We start from the raw sequence: 26,806 nt of genomic DNA, 5'->3' as shown, positions 1-26,806 counted from the left end.
AGAGGGGATAGATCAAAGTTAACATCCCAGATGAAGTAAAACAAACTTAATTACATTATCAGAATCTCCTTAGATGTTGTACAATTGGAATGAGAACCACAGTCCTGCTTTGTAAATGTGTTGCTTATGGAAGGATGTCTTTTCTTGACAAATCTGATGCTATTACACTTTTTTAGATACCTGCTGCATAGTGCCTGGAAATTTCAGTTTTCTGACCTAAAATTTAAAGTAACTAAGTTACTTTGCCAAAAAAGAGGTGTCTTGGCCTGAGTAGGCTGAGCCACTGTGTCTAGTTCACACCTCAGCATTAGTAGGGAGCCTGTGTTCTTAAAGAATACTTAAAATCTTAGATGGTACATGCTGTTTCTGGATTGAGACGCTCAAAGAACTCTTCCTCTCCTCCTAAGATTCTGCACTGTGCAAAGCAGAGTTCAAGGTTCCTCAGGGCAGCAAAATGGCAAATAAAAGCTTAAACTTGTAGCCTGATGACAAAGACAGTAGGGATAAAGTGCCTTGGCTTTCAGAAATCTTTTTTAAAATTATTTTTTATTTTTCTTTCCCATGCAATAACCACATAAGAAGTACCACAGGTCATCACCTTTATATGTATTTCCCTCTTCCTCCCTCTCCCCGGGCAATTTCATGAATAAACAGATGCACTTCTTTCTTCCCACAGAATACCTTAAACAGAAGGGGAATATATCACCCTGAAATAGCACTGAGAAAAAAGAAAAAAAAAAACAAAAACAAGAAAACAAAAGCAATGACTATTCTCTTAGTTTCTGGGAAAAAAAAAAAAAAAGTGGCACTAGTCTTAAAGATGTTCTTGGAGGGAAGATCCCTAGATGAAGGAGCCTCCCAGTTCTATGAGATTTTAGGCCTCTAAGAGAAGTTTCAAACAGTGCATCTTAGCATCTCCCTATTATCTATCTAGAAATGCCTACACAAAGACTGGGTTCCCCCTCTGTGACCCCTAGCTCAGAATTTGAATTGCCTCTTGCCTTGTTTTGAAGCACCAAACTTCTAGTGTCCTTCATGAGGAGAATTGATTTATCACAGAGAATTCCATACAGACTAGATGTTTAAATATTAATTATTATAATATTTAACTTTCGGCCTTCTAAGTCCCTCCTAGCCATTTTGTTGATTGATGCTTACTGTTTAAAGGAAAGTGAGATTTTTTGTCACTTGTAGTAAGAAGTATGTCCACTACTGGGTATTTTCTGAGGTCTTGGGGAGTGCAAGTACACCCTCTGTAGGGATTTTGAAATCTTTCTATCTTGATTGCCATGATGATGAATTTCTGTTTTTCTCCTGCTTTCTAAACCTTGCTGTCATAGTTATTTTCAGTAGTTCTTACCCCTTCTGTCTCTTCCCTCACCCTACTACATTCATGTTGGCATACAGAACTCATGTTATTTTCTGCCCATATGGTCTTGGTGACTTAATCCATTTCTAAATTGTTGTATGTCAGTGCTGAGCACTCTCAAATATTTTCTTGTGCATTTCCATCTGGAAATCAAAATCTGACCTCCTGTCTTTCTAATACCTTCTCATAGCAATTTTGTAGATTCCTTAAAGCACAAGAAAAATTGAATTGCCCCTTCTTAAATGATCTCTTTTATTTTACCTCTTTCTACAGCAGTGGTAACTTATCATTCCGGGCATTAAGATTTATTTGAACTGTAAGTGTAGTAGTGACCATAACACTAGAAATTAAAATAATATTCCTTCAGTTTTACTTTCTTTAAATAATTGTAATTATTGCTGGAATTTGGATGAGTGACTGAGAGCAATGCTTTTAGTAACCCTATTCATAAGAAAATCTATGTTTTTGGACAATTATAAGTATTTCCAGTGCTTTTCACAGTTCTGTCTCCAGTGCTTTTGACAGTTGTCATTTCAGATTTTTCATGTTTAAAACAAATAATTATTATAATATTGCAGAATCTTAACTGCATAAAGTGTGATGCCACAGAACCAAGCTTTCCCTCTTAAAAGAAATCAGACAGAAATCCAGTACTTCAAGATCGCAGTTGTGCTTTTTTCAAGAATTCTGAAACATTTCAAAGTTCTTCTTACTTCTTCTATTTTTTAACAAATTTTATGTATCCATTTCTTACATTAAATTGAACGTTAGCTAGGTCACTGTAACTCATAGAATCCTTATGGAATTTCTATTTATTTTGATGTGTAATAAAATGCACTTTATAGGTCTTGTGATCAAGTTGCATTAAACATGGCCTTGTATTTGTGATTCTTCATCTAAACTTTTCAGTTACCTTTTAATTTTTTTATGATGGTTTAATTTTTAAATACGCGATAGCTGGCACTTCTGTATTTCCCAGAAATGATACAAAAAATATCTGTGGAATATATCCAAACTAAAAGACTGTGATTCATCTAAGATTTTATTTGTTTTACCATTTTCAAATGAATTGTGTTAATACAAATACTTACTTCTTTTCCTTTTTTAAATCATTAAAATTTTAACATATTGAAATAGAGCAGTGATCAGTTCTCACACATAGGGCTAATCCCTCCTGCCTCTTCATTTTTTGGTTATGTCAGCAGACTGTGCCTTGTTGTAAGCTGCTGTGGTTTGCAGCAGTCTGGGCAGGTATCCTGGTGTGTAACAGTGTGTGCACTGCCTGTGCTGCAACAGAAATGCCTCCTTGTCCCTACCACCTCCCCACAGCCCTGGATAAATCAGTGTCTTAATTGAAAGCTTTCTTTGTCCCTGGCAAAAAGTGGAGTTAGATGAAGGATTCCTTATAGCCTACTGATTCATGGGTGATATGCTGACCTGTGAAATGTGTGAGCAGCCAGTAAAAATGAGTACTCTGCAGTTTGCCAGAAATTATACCAAGAGATCCAAAGCAGGATCAGTAGTGGGAAAATGCACGCATCTTGATCTCATTTAATCATACTCAAGTTCTTTGGCCACAGATAAAGATTTTTCATGTTTGTTCTTATATCTGTAATTTAACTCTGTGGTTTTTATTGTTATTTTTAAATTATCTTGATAACACAAAGAAAAGATATAATCTTTCTTTAAAAATGTAATTAATGACTAAACCAAATGATGAGGAAAAATCAAAGAGCAATCTAATACTCTATAACCTGTGATCAATATGACACAGAAGACAATCCTGACATTTTTCTTCTTCCCAGTTTCAGCAAACCGGTGGTACAACATCATTTCTATAAGCAGGAGCAAAATGAAGATGCACTAAAAATTGCTGTAAGGAATTTGTGTCTTTAAAGTGTTTCCACTAAAAAAGATTGTCCCAGTTGTGAAAAGATTAACTATGACAACCTAAGAGAAAGTTACTCTTTTTATAATTAGGACATAAAAAAAGAGAGAGAAATGAAAAATCTGCTGACTGACTGAAAATACACATGGAAGGCTCAGGTAGTGATCTTCCCAGAATATATGCTTTCTTAATTCTTTTTTATATATGCCACCTTTTTCCCTCGCCCTGCCTTACCTTCCCTTTCCTTCTCTTCCCTGCTTTCCCCTTCCCTTTCCTCCCCCAGCATGCTGATGAGCTAGCTGATTATTGAGTGTGGAAGATTTCTTCTGCTACAGAGCTATGAGTGAAAATGTGATAATGCACTTTAGTGGTGAGTAGAAGCATAAATATAATTTTAAAATCACAAAAATTCTATCAGCAAACCAGAAGGAAAAGAATAAAAGGACAACGTTTTCAACTACATTTTCCTTTAATTGAATCTGAATTCATGAATCAGTATTAGATGATGTCAAATCAGAAAATATAAAAAATGATGGAAATTAGGGCCCCGGTGTCAAACGCTGAGATATATAACCACTATCACCTCTGAAGCCAAATGCAGGAATACATACATAGTGATTCAGAAAATCAAATATTTTCTGGACGATTGGTGGAAAATAGTGTTCTACAGAGAAATGTGAATATTATTTTCCAAAATTCTGGTTATCTTCTCCAAAAACTATCTGTACACTGTACTAGATGCCATTGGGTGTTGAATAGCATCTGAGCATGAGTAAATGAACATCCCACTCCCATTTATTTAATTCCTGATATCAACTCAAGGATTCCTGTGGCTTATTCCATATCCTGAGATGTAGGCTGTTACATCTGGCTCTCCTATTTTAAATGTACACATGATGCATGTTATAAATACCATCTTCTGTGGTGCAAAATAAAAGTTTTATGGACAGTTGCAAGCCATATGTTCTCAATGCGAAATCTTTTCCAGATGAACTTGTGAAGTCAGTTTGGCTTTTTATCAAAATTAGTATGTAGCTGCCAAATTTTACACGGTACTCATCATTCATTTTTGTCGCATCTCTAATTCTATGTCATATAAATCCTACTAACATTGAGTAAAAAAAAAAAATTATAATTCAAAATCCCTTTTTAGTAGGACATCTTTATTAAATGGCATTTAAAAAAGTAAATAAGATATCTTTCCTGAAATATAAATTTACCCAGCGAAGGAGTATTCAACAGATCTGAACGTCTGGGTTGCTGGAATAATTGGAGTAACTCTGGAATCTGTCCTTTCTCATAATTTAGAGAATCTGGGTTTAGAAGATAACACATTACTGTTATTTTTTCTCTAGAAAGGAGAAAACCATCTACTTACTTACCGTTATCTGAACAGCTGTCAGATGGTCAAGCTTTTTAGTAATAGAATTTGATCTTGTAGTGCCTTACTTTTAGACTTCACGAGCACACAGAGTTCAAGCCAAAAAATAGCTGTTTGCAGAATTAGGCCCTTTGTGATAGAAACTTCCTTGTTTCATTGCTGCATCAGATGCTATGCTGCGTTGTGAAACTGTGTTATGGTGGGCAGAATCACGTGTTCTTTAATGGAATTGTTGTTACAAAGAAGCAGTATCCAACAGTGTGATTTGCATCATGCTGTGTGAGCCGCCTACACTTTTCAGCAGTTGGTTCTGTGCCTGTAATTTATTGCTCTAGAAACCATTATAATAATACAAGAAATGCTGCAGCAAGTGCAGAGGAAAGAACACATCACAGTCAGACTGTAATGACTATTTAGACTATTTAAACTCACTCAGCTTGTTTTACATTAGAAAAACAAGTCCTTTTCAATTACTTATTTTATGCATTTTATTTGGCTTTCTGGTTTCATTGTGTTTGAGATTAAATACGCTATTACACGTTTTAAGACAGTTTATGATAGAAACTGCCCTAAAATGTAAAACAAGGCCTAAATACAGGATTTTAAAAGCAAAAATTTCCACCTTGCAGAAAAAAGAAAAATGATGACAGATATATTACTTTCTATCTAGTAAGTGGCCTGTTACTTGTGAAAGCACTCCACAGTGTGTAGTAAAATACATTACCATGGCTGAAAACTCTCCATGCATTAGCTTTACAGTTTGTAGTCCTATTCCTTTGAAAACAATGGCATTTCAGGTTTGACCATTATGGACTTTTTGCTCATTAGGTAGAAGGGACGTCACCGTGGCTTTTGTAGCTCATTCTTTTCATTGGTGTACTGACCAGCAGGGGGCCAGTATAGGAAAGAAATGCCCAGAGGCTGCTAAGGATCCCTCAACAGACCAAACTGAGGCTTCCTGCTGGTGGCTCAGTATCACCTTTTCGGTCTTGAATTATGCACAGGACATGGCCCATAATTTTTGTCCTCTGGAGTTTTCACCCCACTTCTTTTATCATGCAGCTCACTTCTGTGTTTACACTGTCTAGAGGAATGCAGATAAATTTTTATCAATAATATTGTCCTTCCATTTTCCATATGATAAAATCAATCATTTGTAACTGCATATTTATTTCTCAGCTATCCAAATGCTTTCTTTGCCTCAGAGAAATTTCTTAATGGTAAATGTTTCTAAAATTGTATGTTTTCAGTTTGTTTTTTTTTCTCCTTTCCATTTGCTCTGACTCAATCCTTTCTGCTCTCCAACTTCTGTCTCTGGTCTTTATTCTCTGAAATTCATAATCTAGAGGGCACCTGACACCAGTGTTTTTGTTCTAGAACTCCAAACTCTTATGTACTGATTCCAATCCAGTGACCATTTGTTTCTTCTTTTGGTAAAGCTCATTTACAAATCCAAGATGCGTTTCTCTTGGTCTCCTCTGTTACTGTTATTTGTTCCCAGAGCTCTTTTCTGTCGCATCCTTTGTTTCTAGCCTGTTACTACCTTTCTTTAAGCTATTTCTGCATTTCATTCATATTTAATGTTTCCACAGTTCTAACATAAGTATAGTCACTTCCTTAACCTCCTAGCATAAGTGATTTCTTCTGCCTGAAATACTTCTTTTGAAACCGCATACTACTTTGCTACCATATGCTTGCCCTTTTCTTGTAGATTTTAAGCAGCCAATGTACGTTTTCTTCCTTATCCTTTACCTGCCATGTGAATTTATAAAAGTATTCACTTTGGCTTTGCATTTGGTACAAAAGCCAGATACACAAAAATGTGGTGTACTTCATTAAAGTATATTTTAGCTGTCAGACATAATTACATTTTTCTTAGGATGCTGGTTTTGATATTTTTTTTCCTGGTCCATTTTCAATGTAATAGTTGACAGTAATATGAGAGAGAGTAGTAAGTAACTGCTAGTGCCAAACATAACTTAAATTTTACTGATATAAGCTGAAGGAAATAAAATGCTTAAGTCTTAATGCTTTTTCACTAGCTCAGTAAAGACCTCTTTAGAAGAATAGGTCCAGGAATCAAGAGATTGAACAGCTAAAATCTCTAAGGGTAAAATGACTTACATCTGTCTCTCATCTCAGTTTATTTCTGAAATTTTTTTAAAAATGATTTTTCTTCTGGAAAAAAAGAAAAAAGAATCATAGAACTCTAGAACTCATATATCAGATTTGAACGTAAAAAATAATAAATGGGAAATAAAAAGTATGCAAAAATCTAATTTTCAGATACAAAAAATGCAGGTCTAGTGGTAACTTCTGATAACCTGAAAGAATATCTGAATGAATATATGGAAACTGAATCATTATTATCTAAGCTGAGAGAGTTCCAAAGTTTACTGACAATGTTTGTTCTGTATCTTAACAGTCTGATTTCACGAGGTATTTTCCTTTTGAGCAGAACAGAAATAAGTAGCAGCTTTATTAGGTTTTCCAAAGCTACTGGAAAAGTTCAAGAAGCTATAAAGTACAGAGAGAAGCAATAAAACAGCAATAAAATTGCTAATATTATCTATAATTGAAGAGATTAGCAGCCCATATTTTTATTTTTATTTTTTTTCACCAAAGCATTTACTATTCATTTAGAAACTTACAGCTAGAAGTATTACAATAAGACAGTGATATTTTAATCTTAGTATTTGTATTCTCTGCATAACATTATTTTTAAGGTTCTCATAATGTACTTTTGGTTTTGCTTAAAATGTCTCACTGGAAATTTTTTATTTCCTTCTTTAAATCATTTATGCATGCTTCATAAACAGATGTTCCAAACAAATCTGTAATTTTTACAAGTTGTTTTATAGTCATTATTATTACTTGAACAGATCTAGACTTCTGAGCTTTTCTTTTTATGCAGATAATTATTAAAATTTTGATTTTTGAAATTGTTAAAATTAGAAGGCTTATTATTTATCAATGGCATCTTACTTCAGAGTCATCTTTGACCATTTTGCTTTTCTCTTCCCATATGGGAGAAAATACTTTTTCCTTCTTCAGTACAATCAAGAACTACATAAGGAATTCACATAAAAGTTAGCTGAGAAGTTCATATGTTGTTTGAGCCACTTTGAGTGTAAAAATGCTTGCACGGATCTGACCTTCACTACTCGTTTTCTTAGACAGTTCTCAGTCAATCCATGAACTTTTCTTAAACATCAAAGCTTGATTCCAACTGGGCATTAAAATCAGTTTAAACCATAACAGATCCTGCCTGATGTTGGGCACCATCTACGCCATTTCTTGTACCTTATTGAACTTGTTTCAATTTCTTTATCTGTAACTTATGGAAAAAATGTGATATGAAATATGTGTTTGAATATTCTCCTTATCTTTTACAGACTGCAAAAGATAAAGGTGTAATTATATAACTAGCTAATGGTCTATTATTGCTACTGATATGCTGTTGCAAGCCAAGTTGGTTTTTTTTTTAAATCATGTACACCACAGCATTTTAGAAATGTTTTGAATTTATTTTACTACTTCAGAATGTTTTCTGCATTTTGCTGTACTATTTTTATCTCTGTTTGATGATTTGGTTACATTTGATCATGTATTCTTTGCTCTTTCCCATTGCTTCAGTCCTCTCATTTTTACTCAAACTGCAGAAATATTTCCAGAAAACTGAAGGGCATCACCACCTTCTGATATTCACACAGTTCGTATTGCTTAGCCTTTTGTGCACTGTACAGAGCGCAGTATACAGGGTTTGTGAACTTGCAGGAATTCTTTCATCAGATATCATAATACCTAAGATCTATAAAGATATATTATCAGGACAGAATGCAGAGACCTACTGCATGCCATCAGTAATTAGAAGGGTGGAAAGAAGTTGACTTTCTGTTAACCAGTGTTCACAACCTTGCTTAAGAACCTGAAGTATTTAATCAATGAACAATAATAAGATTAATAAACCAAAAAGACAAAACTGAAGTTCCATCCAGTAGTTACCATGAGAACAAGAGCTGTTTACAAAGGAGTACATGTAAATGCTAAATGTATTTCTAATTTATGGTACACAATTCACCATCTTCACAGATAGATGAGCATGTTAATGGCCAAATGATATAAATCATACAAGACCATAGAGGCCACTATTTCCTACTTTATCAGAATATTTTCATCTGTGTCCAAAAATTTAATTGCCAGTGTTTATCTTCAGCTGCTCACTGATGCTTTTTAAAATCCATTTTATGACAATCAGTAAACACTTTTTAAAAATTAATGGAGATCTGAGAGTAGGTCAGCTGGCTTTTGGCTGACCCTGAGATGACTGACAAGTGGCAGCGTATGTTATGTTCCTAGATCAAGCAGGAAGAGAAAGTGATCATTTAATTTCCATCATGATTTGTGGGGCTCAGATTTTTCCAGACATTCTTTTGAAAGATACTATCAAATAGATGAGTTTTGATTGTATTTTTTTCAGATTTATTAAGGCTATAATGTAACATGACTGTCTTTTAGGATATACTCATTTGGTGGGGTACATTTACCTATTAATAAAACATATATTTATCTCACTGTTCCACTAGCTTGTCTATACTTGCATTTATCCTTTTGGTAGAAAGCTCAATTTTACTTTTTTTTTTTTTTTAATTGACTCTTGTTAATCACTGTAAAATAATTGTTAGTTAATCGTGTCTACATTACAATTGTTGTCTCCAAACATTAATAACTGTTCTATGATTATGCAGCTGGCATCTATCTTAACATCTTTTCCTCAATTTGCCAATCATGCAAATACTGTTAGTTTGTATAATGCAACAGTGTTTAGTGATCTCTGCAAGTTTCAAGGTTTATTTCTGCTGTGACTTCTGCAAAATCAGTGAGAGCAGTCCATACACTAGAAAGCTTAAACCAATGCTAAAAATATGCTTGGCAAAGAGATACTACAATCACAAGAGGAAATCTTGATTGAAGTCTCAAGCTAGTGAAAGTACCATCTTAATTTTTTCTGTTTAAAAGGAGTGTTACCAGTTACCTATTTGCCTGTTATCTTCCAGCAATTTTCTATGAACACTGTAGTGAGTGTGTTCTGAACAGGAGTCTTATTGCATGACAGTAGCTGCACTGACTGTTTCTGCAAGGCTGTGTTATGGAGGGAGTTCAGTGGACATTTATACTTGAGTGGTGAAACCCAAATGGACACTAGATGATAAAGCTTATATAGACAGAAATAAGATAAACACTTGAAAACTGATTGAGAATTTATAGTTATCATCAGAAATGAGGAATTGTGACTTGGACAGAATGATGAATCAGGTCTTAGTAACATGGTTTTCATCGAATAAGATCATTTAGTGAGAGAAAGTTTCCATCTAGAAAATATTTAAAGATTTAAATTGGGCACATAAGAAATATCAAGTAAACAATAAGGCAAGAGGAAGGAGAAAGGAAGAGAAATAGCAGAAAATTTTGAGTTTTGGGAAAGGTAAATCCACAAAATGTGTGGAATAAAGTGAAGTGCTTACTGCTTTGAGGAGATGTGAACAGTGAATGGAGAATGTCCCTGCTACCCAGCTCTTTTATTCTGTGACTGAAGTATGTATTTAAGTAGAAATGGGTAGAATGCAGAAGGTATATAAACGATTAACACTTCTAAAATTAAAATGAGTTTTTCTTTTAACTAATGACTGAAAATTTCTTAAACCCGAAATGATTCACTTTAAATGTCGTGATATATAAATTCCAACAATAAATTCAACTAAAGATTAAATTTGAAATTGAAAGTCCACATGCTTTTCTGTTGCTAATGAAAATAATCTACTTTTTATCTGAACAGTTGTAAGTGACAATGAAATTTTCCTTTCTTTGTTGTTTCCCAGAGTAACTGTAGTTTCCTTTCATGTGTTTCATTCTTGGGGTTTGAGGTTAGCTATTTTGTTTTAGTGTGAATGAAGAGATATACAAAGTATCTTTTCTCCATTTGTAGTACAGTTTGGGATGGGAGAAGGCTCAGGTGCTCTACTGGGAATGCTGTCCATTGAGTCCATAAAGTCTGAGTTATGAAAAAGTATTTCTTTTCTTGATGATTGGAAGATGGCGGTAGCATATTTTTCACCACTGAGGCATGTTTAAGATGTGAGAAACATTAACAGTGAGGAGAGCTTTAGGTCAGGATCACTCTGCATCATAGATGGCATTATCTTCTGATTTAGCTAGCCTGAAAGCTGCTGAAAAATAATCCTTTTTTGTGCCCTTGTCAGTGGCTTTGGCCTAGAGTAATAGCAAATCAGCTTTACCTGAGTCAGATAATCATTACAAAATGAATTTTTTTCTCTGCTCACAGAAATAATTGGGAGAAAAATAAATTTGATAGGTGTGATGAATATTATTTTAAGTTAAAGCTTACTGAGATATATAAAATACTAAATGCTGCTGGTAATTGAGCAACTCTATGCAACTGTAAATTAGCTGCTCAACTTGAAAAAAAGGCAATTACTGAAAGCACTTTTTTCCCCCTAGAAAACTTGCTGCTCTCCTTTTCCTTAGCATTCACAAGGGGCATTCAGTTAATCATACTGAGGTCTCTCCCTTAGTGCTGCAGTAGCTGATTACCCAGCAGGAGGTGCAGTTCCAGCAGGGTAAGTCAGAATGGTGTTGGTCGTTCCCTGGGGAGGGACATCCTGTAAAAACACCAAGGTTGAGAACTGTCATATTCACAGCAGTAGGTGCATTTTCCTCAGAAATTAATGGAGCGAGCTGGGCAAAAATGTTTTTAAACTACATCTTCCCTAGAGTAAGATGCAAATTCAAAGCTCTTTTGAAGCACTGGAATGAAAGTTGAAGATAAGACTTTTTAGTTTTTGACATTGATGATATAGGCAACACTTGCACTACGAATATTCAATTGAAATAGAGGATAAGTGGGGCAGATGTTATTCAAGCAGGTCCCAAATGCAGTTCGAACTATTTCAGAGCTGGCTTAACTAAGCTGCTTTTAATTATGCTTAATGCAAAATATCTGATAGATATTTCCTTCCTTCAGCTTGTTAAGAATCGATTAATAATGCTAGATGTTTTTCTTAAAACAAGGAATCTTACCATCATAACTCATTCAACAAAAGATGATTTAAAAAGGAATGAAGCTTTGAGATACAGATTTTTCTCTTTTTCAGCAGCAGTTCATTTGCTGCTCGGCAGCAAGAAAAGATTCTGCGCTGCTTTCTCTATTATTTCTCTGTCGACAATGGAACACAAAGTGATTGATCTGTTTACAGAAAGATTTTACAGAAAAATTTTAAAGCACCTTTGAGCATTGTGTTTGTTCTGCCCTCTTGAACAAAGGTATGAGAAGAATCTGGTTTTAATATACAATTTATACAGATTTTTTACTTCTAGAGCATGATTAATCATCTAGGATCAACTCAGATTATGTAAGACCTGAACGACTCCATCTTGTGTTCCCTCTGGCACTTGTTTTCAGCTCCTGTGGGTTTCCCCATTTTACTTTGCTCCAGCCTAGTGTCATGTTTTTGCCCTTCTATTTTGATTTCTGTGTAAGCTCTTACTCTGCATCTGCTACTACAGGATTTTAAGAACATGAATGGCCGGATTTGTAGACTGCCTTGCCTGACATACTGCCTCTGTCTGCTCTGTTCAAGAGACATAAATAGATGTTTTGAAAAAAAAAATTATTTTTTCTTTAGTCTCCAGTAGCATCTAGCTTAAGGGCATCCAGAAATGGTATCTGTGTCACTAAGTGCACACAGTCAGTTTTCTTTTCTTCTTTAACCAACAGACCCTACTAACACTGAGAATCCTCCCTAGAAGAGAATTTAAAATGTCACTGAAAGTGTGTTGGAAAAAAGTTAGCAAGACTAGTCTGTCATTTTATCCATGTTTCTGTTGCCTCCATCCAGTAACTCGTTGAATCAATACTATTACAAAACTGCATCTGTAGTTCAGTCAATGACCTTTAAAATCATTCTAGCATAATCTATAGATTGTTCATTTTTGTCGGATATTACTCCCAATTTCACTTGTTTCCCAATTCTGTAGGAACGTTTCCATTTGTCTTTTTATTTAATGCATACATATATCTGATAAACTGTAAAAGAGGCCTTTACCGAAAAGTACACATTTTGCTTACTTGTATTTCTTATTTTTATGTGTTTATATACATAATAAAACATCATCTCACATTGGTAGAAATCAAATATGTTGAATCTGAGACGGCAAACATGAAAGGTGACATCAACTAGGAGTTTGGTGTCACCAAACAATATATAAATAGACGTATCATATCTTCAAAAGTGAAGTGACAGGGCCGTCATTGTTCTTTGATAGCACCCAGTTGTTGATGAGCATATGGGAAGCTTATTCATAAAATTTTCCTTTCCTTGTCATCTTAATTCTGCCAGATTGTAAATTATGCAGCTAGAGAAAATTAGAGTTAACTATTTCCAGACGCTCAGATTTCTTTTTCATTCTACAGAGAAATTAACCTGGGAGGTTTCTAGGTTCTCTTCAGAATTTTTCTGAAGTAAATTCATTGCATACTTCAAGCAATGTGCTTAAGGATGAGTATACTTTAAGACCCAGAGTGAATTAACATGAGATTGATACGTTGAAACAGTGAGATCTTAGTAGGCAAGAAATCTCAAGTATCTAATTGGCCCACTCACATAAAGATACAAGCCCAAATCAAAACTGTCGATGGAAAATTGGTCTCTGACTTATTTTTCAATGCTGACCCAAAATTTGCATTCTATGTCTGCTTCTTTTAACGCTTTTCAATTTATTCTGATTTCAATTGTGCATTAAATTTTGTGTTAAGATCTTCACATATATTGCATATGCACAGCTACACAGATCCTTATGGTAGAGGAATATACTCTCCCCAGCATCAATGCCCTTTACTGTATTGCAGTGTTTAAATTTAGATATTTGAGGCTCCCACTAGACAACAAGTTATTAAAACATCTGCCTTTCCATAAGCCATTCTGTTCTTTGCCATTCCACATGTCCTTTTCTACTTCACCAGGCAAAATTGCCCAATCTAAATTTCAGCTCAAGTGTTTGATGGCTTTCACGCTGAGCTCAAACTGTTAGTGCTTCCCTGAGAGAATAGAATTGAAACAAGATTTAATCTAAAATAACAAAATAGAATAAAGGTTTTACATATAAATAAGTAATGCCCTGTATATTTTTATACACACTTCTCTTCTAGATTTTGCATGTAGTGAAGTTAAATCTGAAAATGCATAGATAACCGAAAGCTGACAGAAAAGAACATCAGTTGCCTGTGTTCTCAATTAATGCCTGTCCTAAAGTATATTATAATTCAAATTCATAGTTACTATAAAATGCATTGCATAAAATAGTGTTTCTATTGCTACCTTTGCCTCAGACTGCTGGGTGCTTGTTTGCTTTCCTTTTTTAAGACAGCGCTATTATCGAATAGCTTCCCTAAGCCATTATAAGCATGCTGTCTTCCAGTATTTTCAGTAACGACTGTTGACTGTTGTTCACTCTTCACGGAAGATTCAGATGTCGAGCTAGTTTGTTGTTTTTGTTTTTGTTTGTTTTTTCTTAAAATGTAATCAGTTCACTTTGTAATAGTAAGATAATGTACTAGCTGTTAGCAGTAGATGTTTCAATATTCCATGTTTGAATACTAAACAAAATCTGGACTCCTGCTCTAAAAAATTATGGGATTGATGCTCTCTGCTAACTAAAATCACGTGCATGGTAAATGGAACAAGCCGCAATCAAACTGTTGCAACCTATTTTTTCCATATCTAGATAAATGACCATTAATCAGACCTTCTCAAATATCAGAAGGGTTATTTTATTACCCTTGTGACAAAGAAGTCTTACTATGTACTGGCATTAGCAGCAGCATAACCAGCAGATTAGAAAAAGTGATTATTCCTTGTGTACTTATAAAGCTGGAATTGGAGTACTGTCCAGTTCTGTGCCAACCCCCCCATGCCTTGTCTGCAAAACAGACTAACAGAAATAGTATGATGTACAATTGGATACTGAGGAAGTCAGGTTTTTCAGCTTGAAGAAGAGAAGGCTTTAATTGCTGTTCTCCACCATCTCATGGTGGAATGCTTTCAGCTACCAATTCCCATTTTTACGCCCATGCTTCTCTTCTCTACAGCATTGAACTGTTTCTCTTTATGATATTCGTACTATACCATACTAATTTTACTATTTGACATCTGCATATCATGGGTATTCATACAGTAATAAAAAGGCAAGGCAAATGTCAAACATTCTATTAAGCAATTATTTTGCAGGGTATTAAATATGGGCATAATTTTAGGAGAGAAAATGTTTGTCTTTGCCATATGTGACCTGATGACTCTGCATGTAGAGACCCAAATTCACTGTGTATTCTTCATGTCACTTAGACAGACATGAGTTGAAATTTGTGTGCAGAAGAGCCAGCTTTCCGTTACAGACCTGGAAATTCTAACAGATATCACTTTAGGGAGAATAACAAAATAAAATTTTCAAATTAATGTTGCTGTTCCCTTAGCCAGGATCAAATCATGAATTCTTCTTCATACAGTGGCAGAACAGTTTTTCAAGAGGCTGAGAGTTGTGAACTAGCTGCTCTTGAACTGCCACAAAATTTTAAACTGTGTAAGATTAGAATCCAAATTGTAGCTAAAATTTTCTTTCTAAAAAAGAGTCTCCCATTTCCCCAGAAGACTGTTTTTAAAATCTTTCCTTATACAGGAAAAAGCTCTGATCAGTTGTCAGCGTATGAGCCTATGGCGTTAGATGTTCACCAGTTGTTCTCAAAATCAGACTAAACATACATTTTTCACGGAAAACAAATCACATGAAATTTTCTCAACAAGCAACCATGCTGTAGGATTTTCTACATTTCCACAATTTCCCACCTGCACTTAAATTCCAGAATTGGAAACGAGTGTAATCCAAGTCTTACCATCTATCACTTCTGTGAATCTGTTATTCGTATTTGTCAAGCCATGTCCTGTGAAGATAGATAGTTCTCCCCACAGGTAGGTGTAAGCATGGCATACTTTACAGCCAAGGGTCCAGAGGAGCATAATCCCAACAGGAAGTATCTTCTCCCACCTATGTTATGTGTAGAACATGAAGGTGGAAGGCTGTAAGCAAAAATGCTCCTTGTGATGCTTGAGGGACAATTATGAAGCAATTCCATCTTTGTACTATGCATTTCCTACCTTTAGCAACAGAATTGCATCATTTTTTCTTATCTGCTTTGTGTTTATTTTGCAGCTTGAGCCATGTATCCTACTTGTGCAGATCTCCACAATTCACTGAAACATCTTTTTCTTTAGTCAGTTTCAACTTTCCACTAGTCTGATGAGATGAGCACACTGAGAATGGTTTGATTTTTCCTAATGTGAAATGTTTAGATAGGGCCAATATAGTGAATTACTTACTAGTTTTGGCTACCACGCTCAGCTGTTGAAGCTGAGCTGAAGTATTACTACCTCTCTTGGTAACGTGAAGTCACTAAAACACTTCTGTGGAGTTGGAGATATAATTTTAACGTTCATGAGAGATACAAGTTTTAGAAAGTATGGTGCTGTCAGTTTATACATTATCAGACGCAGCATGTGCTTGCAGACTGCGCAAGCAGTCTTTAACTTTGTGAGCCATGAGCAGTTAGAAAGAAGACCTCATAAAATGTGTTCTGAAAAAGGAAGCGGAACCATAACAGTAGTAAAAAATCATAATTTCATTTCTCATAAAGAATGAGAATAATGGAAATAATTTTCCCCTTCATTCTTTTCTAGCATTGAATTTACGTTTCTCATTTATCAAGCACAAAATAATAAATAATAAAAAATATTTATGTAATCTATCTCATTTCTGAGCCTTCATGACAATACTAAGTGTATAATATTTGTTATTTTTAAATCAACTTCTGTTATTCTGCTGTTTTCTGCCATAGCAGAACTGATGTACACAAAAAATAAAAATAAGAAATAAAAATAGATGTTTTGATTAACTTTTAGAGGACACGTTAAGGCTAGAAACTTTATTTTTGGTGCTGAATATTGAAATAATGTAAGCAAGTGAGTAAAAGCCTTGTAATAATTGTGTGTGTGAATATCAATATAGGCATTTTCTGATTTGTCCCTTTTCTGTGTAACCTAGAATATTGCCCAATTTTATTAATATCCTGTGGATACACTGCTTTTTTGAAGCTGAATAGAAGTCCACAAACTTCCAATTATTTTCAGTTTTTCACTTGTTTGATTAGAGTGCTATTGTCTGTAATATATATATTTTTTGAATCTTCAAAGTGCTTGGTTCATGCCTTGAAAATGAGTTGTTTTGTATTTCCTAGCTCTGCTTTTTTTTTTTTTTTAATCCCTGCCAGTTATAACCTGATAACCTGATTTCATACTGTGCTTTAGCACAACAATGCAGTCATCAAACTAAAGCAACACAGTAAGTGGGCACATTAGCCATCATTTTACTTGATCACTTGGGAGAGATTAAATTTATTCATTTTCAGAACAGATAATGAAATATTTAAAACATTTTAGAGTAAATCATGGCAGCATTCCGAAATTCTGACATTTGCTTTCCCAAAGCATTATACTATATACTGCACATACAAGATCCTCGTGCAGATGTTTAGGAAAATTCTGCAGTTTGTGGGTTTTTTTTGCTCATTTGCATTTTGTTTATCTAAAGTGAAATCCATTCAATTTTATTGAACTGTAATTCTGGTAATTTACAATATTTACATGCTGTGGTTAGATTGAAATCAGTCCTTAATTCAAATTCAATCTAAATTTACAGCATAGTAATTAGGGCTTTGTAACTGACACTAGGGGCCTATTGATTTAATGAAAAACTTAACCTTACAGTAAGTGTTTAATTAGTTGCTGCAGTAGATTCTACGCTGTCCTAAATTGTGGACTTTAGAGAATTAGGTACTAATTTGAATTACATTACTATATAAAGATCAGAACTATTTTTTAAAAGAGCATGTAGCCCTACAGTTGAATTAATTTATATCTTTGAAAAAGATAACAGAAAAAGGCAGTACTGGAAGCAATTGCCTACCCTTCCTGTTTCAGGTAAAACCACATTGACTGTCCTGGAACTAGCTACTTACCTTGGTAAAATATTGATTTAAGAGTTCAAAGTAAAAATAAAGTCAGGTTTATTATTATTATTATTTTTTTTCATGGAAAGTTTTCTCCAGGAGATAAAACTTGAAATAATATATTTGACTATATATTGAATATGTCATCTTGATGCTGAAAAACCTAACTATAAAAAGCAGTATTTATCTTCATAATTGTACGGACAAGTGACAGAAAATGTGTGTAAAGATCCTTTTTATGCACAGAAAACATTTTTTCATTTTCAAAATATTCAAACATAATAAGTGATTGCTCTATTTCTGCAGTGTCTAAGAGCTCTCAGTGTATCATAAGTTTACAGGTTTAGAAAGAATGAGCTACAAGAAACAATGAATGTTACAATTTTCATTATGTTTAATATGGGATGGGCACCAGGTTGTAAGCTGGAAGTGACTGTGGTATTCTTCACATCTGCTGTTACCTTTGAGCCTTGCAATGTAGCTATTGAAACAAGTTATGAAACATAGCAGTTCCAAGAGAGCAGTCGGACAGCAATGATCTCAGAGCCCTAGCACTAAGTTTACCCCATTTCTTCCAAGCAGTAAACCACGCTGGAGCAGTTGAGGTGTAATAGCTTCCTGTTTTGTGGCTCTGGTGTATGTCTTGTTTCTGGTCCCCATCAAGTATCGTGTAGTGGGTACTGCTAATACATGTATTTTTAGTGAGCCATCAATTTTATGACCCTAGAGGATCATCTAGAAGGTTATAGTGAATTTAAGTAGTTATGGGGTTGTTTTTTTGTTCTTGTTTAGTCAACATGAATTATCTTTTGTTTGCACCGTAGAGTTGTTTTTTTTTTTTGGACAACAAGGAGAAAAACATCAAGACAAGGTCTACTATACCATATTGCATATAAATAAAGATCAAACTAAGATTGGCTTTGTCATTCATTTGCCCTCTGGAAGGAGACCCTTAATGGTCTTGGTAGCAGACTGGTGAATTTGTATGTCTGCGAAACTGGCATTCAATAATCCTGCTCATTCTTTCACTTCTCAAATCTTATAAGAATGGATATGGCTGCTGGTGCTGCATGTTCTGCCCGAGAACCATGTGTTAAGGGGGCAGGGGAGCTGTGTATAAAAAGAGCTAGTACAATTCTTGTGAGGTGAAGGAAACAGGAGATCAGGAGCTAGACTTTCCTGTTCTCTGGGTATGTGGTGGAACATCAGCAGGGCCTAGTGCAATCTGTCATCATGCTATGGGAGACATTGCTGCAGGCAGGCAAAAAGAACTGCAATATTTTTCAAAGTTGTGTTTTCTGGGACAACAAAACAACAGCAGAAGTGGGAATGTTATCCAAGAGATGTATCTCTAAGGAAAATAACACATTTTTCAAACACTTGATAACAGGACAATGGTCGAATAAGAAGAAAATCTTTCTAAAGTAACGCTCTGAAGTATATTTAATAAAGTGAAGTGAGATAAATAATAGCACTGACTTATGGTACAGCCATGAAGTAGTGTACAGGTATGATAATGAGGCACAGAGAGACATCTTCCTTCCAGTATCGAGGCGCTTTGAAGCAATCCACAACACTTTTCATAGAATGTAACACAAGAGCTGGAAGCAATGAGGCTGGCAATCAAAGAGACATACAATTCCTGTATTTGTTCTTTTCCAGGAACTATGTTTCTCCATGATTAGACCTTTTAACCGTTCTATTTGGACAGCATCTCTGTGGAGCTGCCATTGTGCCAAGCAAGTACAGGTATGAACTTAAGTTTCAATATTTTTCTGAAAAAGATATTCATGTAAAATTTATCCAAGCTCTTCATGTTTCATTATGACTTTTAATTATTTTATTGAATTTCAAGGATTTTTTTAGGTAACAATTTTCTTTTTGGTGTCCTAATTGTAAAGTGTTGCTAGATACCTGGGAGTTTTTAACCTGTCTGTCCTACTAGTAATGGCTTTTGATGTCTTTTGGTGTTCCTAATTCTGATAGTGTTAGTATTCACATGTGAGGTTTTTCATACAAAAGCTATGGAGCTGAGAAACCAACTGATACGTTATTTGGGTATTTTGTTTGCTGTGGTAAGGAGGGAAAAGTGGTTATCGTTGCTTTGTTGCTTTTTCATATTCTGGTTAAAGAAAGCATAAGTAAAACATAGGCACAAAAGAATAGGGATTAACCTACCTCAATGTAACCTAGACATAAATAATGCCTACTCCTGCTTTATTCTTTTAATGAGCTATAGCTTTCAGAATACATAAAATACTTAAATAGTCTACTCTCCTGTAGTCATTAGAGAAAGCAAGAATGGATCTTGATGATCATTCCAGTCATGGTCCTTAAAGATTAAGTTATTCTGCTTCTCTTTATTTATAACATTTTCTGAGTAAGATTGCCCAGTGTCACCCAGAACACTTCCTGTAGTCAGAACAGCTGATAGCTGGTTTTTCTCCGAATTAGCATTACAATGGATTGACACGCATCATCCACCAGCAACAGTTGTTAAGGTTAGAAGGTGAGATCAATCAATTAACTGATCAATCTGTTAATATGAAATGCATAACGAAAGACATGAAGTCAAAATTAAATGTATGTTTCTCAAGTTATATTTATCTGTAATATATTTAGTGCCTATGTATAGCAGAAATAAAAGTAATAATAATAATTAAAAAAAAAAGAAGTGGAACTAGCAAAAGTAATGTTAGTGATTTCTCACTTGAAGAGAAAAACAGATTTCTGGCATGACTTTCTGTGGCTTTCTATGATTCATGCCATGACAGCATGCCCTGTGGTTTTGAAAGATTAATCACAGAACAATACAGGTTGAAAGACTGGGAATGCTTAAGAGTTGTGTTGTCCTGCTTGTTCTCGGGTTTTGTGGCTTAAGCTGTCTGTTGTGTTGTGTTGTTTTTTCATACAAATCAAAAACAAACACAGAATCAATCTGTATTGTAGAAATACTTTATAATAGGAAAAAAAATGTGCTTGAAAACTTGCAAAATAACTCATTCTTCCTAAAACCATATAATCCTACATCTTTTAGGATATACCTTCAGCCATGCAAAATGCAAGTCACAGAACCAGGAAAAGGAAGGCTCTTGAGTCTGATGTGGTTTTTCCTCTGTGGTCTGTTTCTCAGGGTATTCACTCATATTTTGCAAAACCAATTCAATTTTGTTCTCTTCCAGTTCAGAAGAGATCTAAGTAGATATATGTTCATCCCAGATGAGTACCTACTGCAGAGTTCGCTGGTGTCAGTTGCTCTAGACCTTCATCTGTTGCTTTTGTTCCCACACCTGGGTGGATGTGGACTGACTGTGGATGAATACTTTCTGGCATTCATGTCACTAAATATATGCAGCTATTCTATATAAAGTGCAATGGAATAAAATTGAAGAACCTCATCCTAAACCTTCTGTAAGGCTACAAGCTAGGTATGAGTAGCCACTAAATCTGTACTGAAATCTAACAAATGAGAGTATAATTTATTCCATTCTTATGTTGTTTGTGTACCACGAGAATTTTCTTCATATCACCCAAATTCTTTAAAAATCTTACATCCTGTCGAAACAGAGAACTGTAGGAAGAATAGGGAAAAATGACCTTTCTATACACTTAAGTGACTTTTCAAAACTTTTAGGTCATGAGGAAACTAGGATGTCAACACTTTCCCATTCAGCTTCTATTTGAGGTGAATTCAAATACGTTTCATTCTAAAGGTTATTTGAAACTCTTAATGGAATTTGCAATTTAAAATTTTAGAATTTTTTTTTCCATAATTTTTTTTTAGTTCTATATTTTTGCAAGGTCATTCTGCAGTCTTTCATAGTTTAGCCTTTGGAAATATACAGAAACATTACATAAGGTTTTTGGAATTTTATTTGCTTTCACTTAGAGTCTTACTACTGTCTGTGAAGTGCCCTTGGTGTCACAGGATTGTCTGCATTCTCAACAGCGATGCTCTGTGACTGTTGGAAAGATTTTTTTCCTTTATAAATGGATCATTTTGTTGTCATGAAATATCATTACAGTAACAAACATTATATTAAAACTATCGTGCCCTTCTGCTACTGCCAGTCTTTCCCATACAAGTGTACATCAGTGTGATGGGAGAATGAAAGGAAATGAGATATGATAGGTTAAGAGAATATGGATATGTAATTCATTGCTTGTTGTAGTTTCTGTCTATATTTAAGCAATTCTCTTTTCTAATACAAGAATTTTCTGCTTACATGAGGCAAGTGAAAGACAAGGAGAGTTTAACAGTTTATTTTTAAACATAATGTTTTCTCAGCATTACATTATCTCAAGTAGTGTGAAGCATTCCGCTTTCTGCTTCATTGGCACCAGAAATAACTGTGATCAAATAATAGGAGTGCTTTACCCGCTGTGTTAGAATTTCTGGCCATTCTGTGGCCATTTCTGCCCAATGCAGAATCAGCACATCTGGAATTTCAATTCACATAACAAGAAATTGTAGAAATACTGCAGACCAGCACACTGTTCTATATATTGTAATAACTGCTTTGTAACATCTTTTTGCATTTCCCATAAATTTCCACTATATATATATATACACATGCATATGTCTTCTATAGTCTCATATTGAAAATACTGCTTTGTAACTGAGAAATTGCTCTATCAAATACTGTTATTGTGCTCTTTGTATCAATTTTTGTTTCCATGGAAATAAATAGGAAGCATCACTTTCAGAGTGACCCACGTATACGTGCTTTTAATCACCATGCTGTAAAAGTAGTTTTTAATGTATTATTAATTATTTAATGTATTATCATCCGTTGCCTTTATGACAAACCATATTATAGCCATATTATTATAGCTGTGCTTCTCAACTTTGAGACATTTGTTTTGTGTAAGGTGAAACTGGTTAAACCCTTAAAAACAATGACAGGTTATACTCAGTAATATGGAAACTATTTGTCTTAAAGTCTATTTTAAGCTAAGAGTCAGAATATGCACCTTCCCACCAGTAATTCTCTGTTCAAGACCATAATCCTCGTATTTGCAAATTGTTTAAACCAGCATGAAATAATAGTTAAAAATGGCAGTATTTCTTCTGCCACAGATATTAAGCAGGAAAAAAATAGTACCCAACTATAATAATTTTAAGGCTTTAATAATAGGTCTAATGTATCTTAATGTGATTTTTTCTGAAAATACTACTTTATTAAAAGACCTAACATAAGCACTTTTTCTGTTGAAAGGAACTGTATGAGCATTACAATTAGCAATTCCCTAAATTACAGAATATTTGAAAATCCTAAGATTATCTGATATGTGTGTTGCATATTTGTTTCTCTAAAAAAAAAGATTTTGTCTTAGCCACTTAAAACTGAGGAGATACACGTGTGTTCTGTTGCCATCAAATTGCATGGCCAACCAGGCAGCCAGGAAGGGTGTTCATGTGTGCTCATTAAGTATGGAAGTGTGGAAGCTGGCTAGCTTTCCCCAGTTTGTAAACATAGTAGGAATGTACCAGAGAATCACATCTATTTTTACTTATGTGTTGTATTTGTCTGCTCTCCTAGATTTTCAGGAGAACACCCTTTTTATCCTTTTTTTTTTTCTCGTATTTGGTAGAGGGAATGCTGAGTGCACTGGGGTTTGTAGAGAGGAGGAAGGAGAGGGAGGAGGAGAAAATGTTCCTTGTAAGGATAGAGAGAAAGTAAATTGCAGCAGTAAGACTCCTAGATGGCTCAGTATGGGTAACGGGAAGCCTGTGTATAGACTTGTGTCATCCATTTTGTGAAAATGGTCCCTTTTAATTGCTTGGATATTTTGTCTTCATGGACATACATTTCTGAAGAGGGAATAGACTATTTTCATGGTTACTTTGGAAATGTTCCCCCTCTGTGTTCTAATTGCTTTTACTAGTTGTTTGTACTGCCAAGATACTGTGCTGTTCAAATCAACGTGAATCCACAAAGATCAGAAACTGTTCATTTGCTCTCCATTGGAAAGAAACCTTGACAGTATTGTATGTTGCACTTGGTTATAAAAAAATCTGTGGGTTCTTTTTTAATATTAATACTGGTCTGAGATAGATGAAATTGCTTTTGTTTGGAAACTTTTCAAAACTGAAGTATTTCAACAAACATACCGTGTAACACTAAGCATTTTATTTTTTATCTCACTTCTGTCTGTTAAATGGGAATATTTCCTCTTTCTTCCTCTCAGCTTTTTGTTATCCTTGATTTCTCATTTGGATTCTTAGCTCTTTGGCATAGGAGCATCAGCTACCTGCATAAAAGTACAATATATGTTAAATATATCATTCTGTGTTGTTGATATCGTACAGTGTTAACATAATGCAAACACCTAATAATTCTTAGGCAACTTGTGTCTATATAGTCTTTCCATACTTCAAAATATTTTAATTCTAGATTTAATTAAGTAGAGATGAGAGCCCAGCACTGGATGGTGATGGAGCTGATGTGTGTATTTTTAATGTGTCTGATGATTTGAATTGCTGCATGCTATGCTGCCTGCACACCTAAAATGGTTATTTTCTGGTTCAGGTTAAGGTGCAGCAAAAATTTCGTCAGCATAATCATTCTTGAAAAATGTTGTCTATGCATGGCAGGATTCTCATAACAGCTGAGCCAGAAAGATTTCTGCCATTGAAGAAACCAATTTCTTCATACACCTTTCTCCAAAGATATCAAAATCAGTATCTTTTTCATGTAGAATACTTTGTGCAGTCCCAGAGGTATGCAGTTCTTAAAACCTCAGAGGTTTCTGATAAACATTCAGATAACAATAAGCTTGCTAAATTCGTTTTATAATCTAATTAATCTGTGACCATCATTCCATTTCAGTTTGGAGAATGGCTGAGAGTATCATTGTGCTGCACTGCTTAGATGTTATTGTGCTTGCTTGATTTATTGATGTGAAGAACAGTGTCTGTGAAGTTTTATATTTTGTACAGATTTCATCTTTGGGTACATTCATATTTTGATCACTCAAGATTTAGAGAAGACATTCTTATATGTTCTTTCAATTATTAACTAAGAAAGAATAGACAGTTCTGTAGAAACTCTTTCAGTAAGCACTGCTTATCCATTTTTTGCTAAAAATGAGTCAGAAGTCCTGTAAATCACAACTGTATTTATTGCATACCTCTTAGTCATTTTTAGAGTGTTGTGAATCCTGTGTGTTGAAGAGGTGTCTGTGTAGCATATCCTATGCCTGGAGCAGGATCCACTCCATCCCAAGCCCTTGTCACATCTACATTTTAGAAATACTGTTCTGTCTCTCAGGCAAGAACTTTAAGCAAACTCAACACTGCAAATTTATACCTGCACCAACATTTATCATCTGTTTTCACCATAGAAGAGTCCAAGCCATCTTTATGCTGGTAGAAGGATACTCCATCTACCCTGGCAGTGAGATTGCAAACCCCATTCCAGAAAAGTGAGAAAGGACCCTGATAAATGGAAATGGGAATTCATAACAGTGGTGAGAATGCACCAAACAATATTCCACATATTCTACATTCTTGCAATGTATAAGCTAGTTTAGAAGCAGTGTGAAGATGCCAGCAAGATTAGGGATTTTGGTCCTTTAACCAGCCGCTTTGGACAATGGAGTTTACACAGATATAAGTTATTCTATTTTCTTTGTATGCCAGACTGTTTCTTTAACTGCTGCTTCCCCCTTCAAGAACCAAGGAGACAATTGTCTTTCATACCTGGTCTAAGAATAACCCCAACTAGTTCGAAAAGCAGCCAGTCATGCAGAAAGTCCTGTCCAACTCTTACAGTACTGGACTAAAATACATTTTGTCTATTGAGAGTCTTCAGATGATTTAGCCGCTAAATGTTCTAGCCAGTTTTCAGTGCACATATGCAAATTGAACATCCCAGGGACAGTAACGTGTCCAAATTTAGGCAATTTTCAATAAGTCAAAAATGCACTAGCACTTCCATTTCAAATCTGAGTCGTCTGCTCCAGAGAATGGAAGATTTCTGACAATTTTAATTATATGTACTTCTGCTTGATGGTGATGTGAAACAAGGCAGGCTATTTTTTGGTTTTGAAAAGGATCTTAACAATGGGAAAGTGCTAGTTCGATAAAGAATTAACATATTTCCCCAGAAGTCATTACTGAAATGATGACGATATTAGAAAGTTTTGAACTATGGAAGAGAGAACTCAGTTGTTCAAATAAGGTAATGCCAAGTAGAATAACATATAGCTGGGCCTCAAGACATGTTCTTTACCTCCTGGATATTAATGACAAGTGAGGATTCAGAAATCATGCATTTCCATTTACAGTATGTTCATCATTCTGAATGTGTTAAAGAAAGTGAAGGAAGGCAAATACTTATTAACTTTAATCGCTACTGCATGGCCAGACACTCTTGATTTGCAGTTCTGATTGATGTGTCTATCTCCATTCCTAAAATAGTTTTATTCATTGAGCCTTCCTTGGCAATCAAATCTCAGAAAAGTCTGGCATGTCGGCTGCAAGAGTCTAGTAGAGGCTATTTCTGCAAAGTAATTACAGGATGATTTCCTTTTTTTTTTTTTTCTTGAGTTAGTCAGTACCACAGAAATGGTTTTCATCTTATGTACTGCACCGTGTGTGTTTAATGCTCTCTAGCTTTCACCCAAAATACAGAAGGAAAATTAGAAATTTATCATGGGAAATTTCATTTGCAAATGTAAGAACATTTTAAGTATGCTGACCATCAGATAGTGGCATTGCTATGTGAACAGCTCAGGCAAGGGTGATTCAAATGGTTTCTTATGTGTCAGTTCTCAAAATTAACTAATATAGGGTCTCTTTTTTTTTTTTTCCTTTGAGGATTCTTGAGATATGTTTAGGACTAAAACTCAAGAAAACATTGTTCTTACTTCTTTTGAAAATCAGTGCAGGCATGATAAGAAAATAAAAAAATCAGTTAAGGGATTTAGGACTAAGTGAATACCTATTCTGTGCACTTTGAATTAGTTTACCTGTACTGTAACAAAGAATGCTGTTTACATGTTGCTGTTGATGTTACTTTTGTGAGCAGC

The sequence above is a fragment of the Cyrtonyx montezumae genome, unplaced genomic scaffold (genome assembly GCF_038088225.1).
Source record: "Cyrtonyx montezumae isolate F1298 unplaced genomic scaffold, pur_monq_1.0 scaffold_2, whole genome shotgun sequence".
NCBI lineage: Eukaryota > Metazoa > Chordata > Aves > Galliformes > Odontophoridae > Cyrtonyx > Cyrtonyx montezumae.
Note: the sequence above shows the minus strand (reverse complement) of the source record.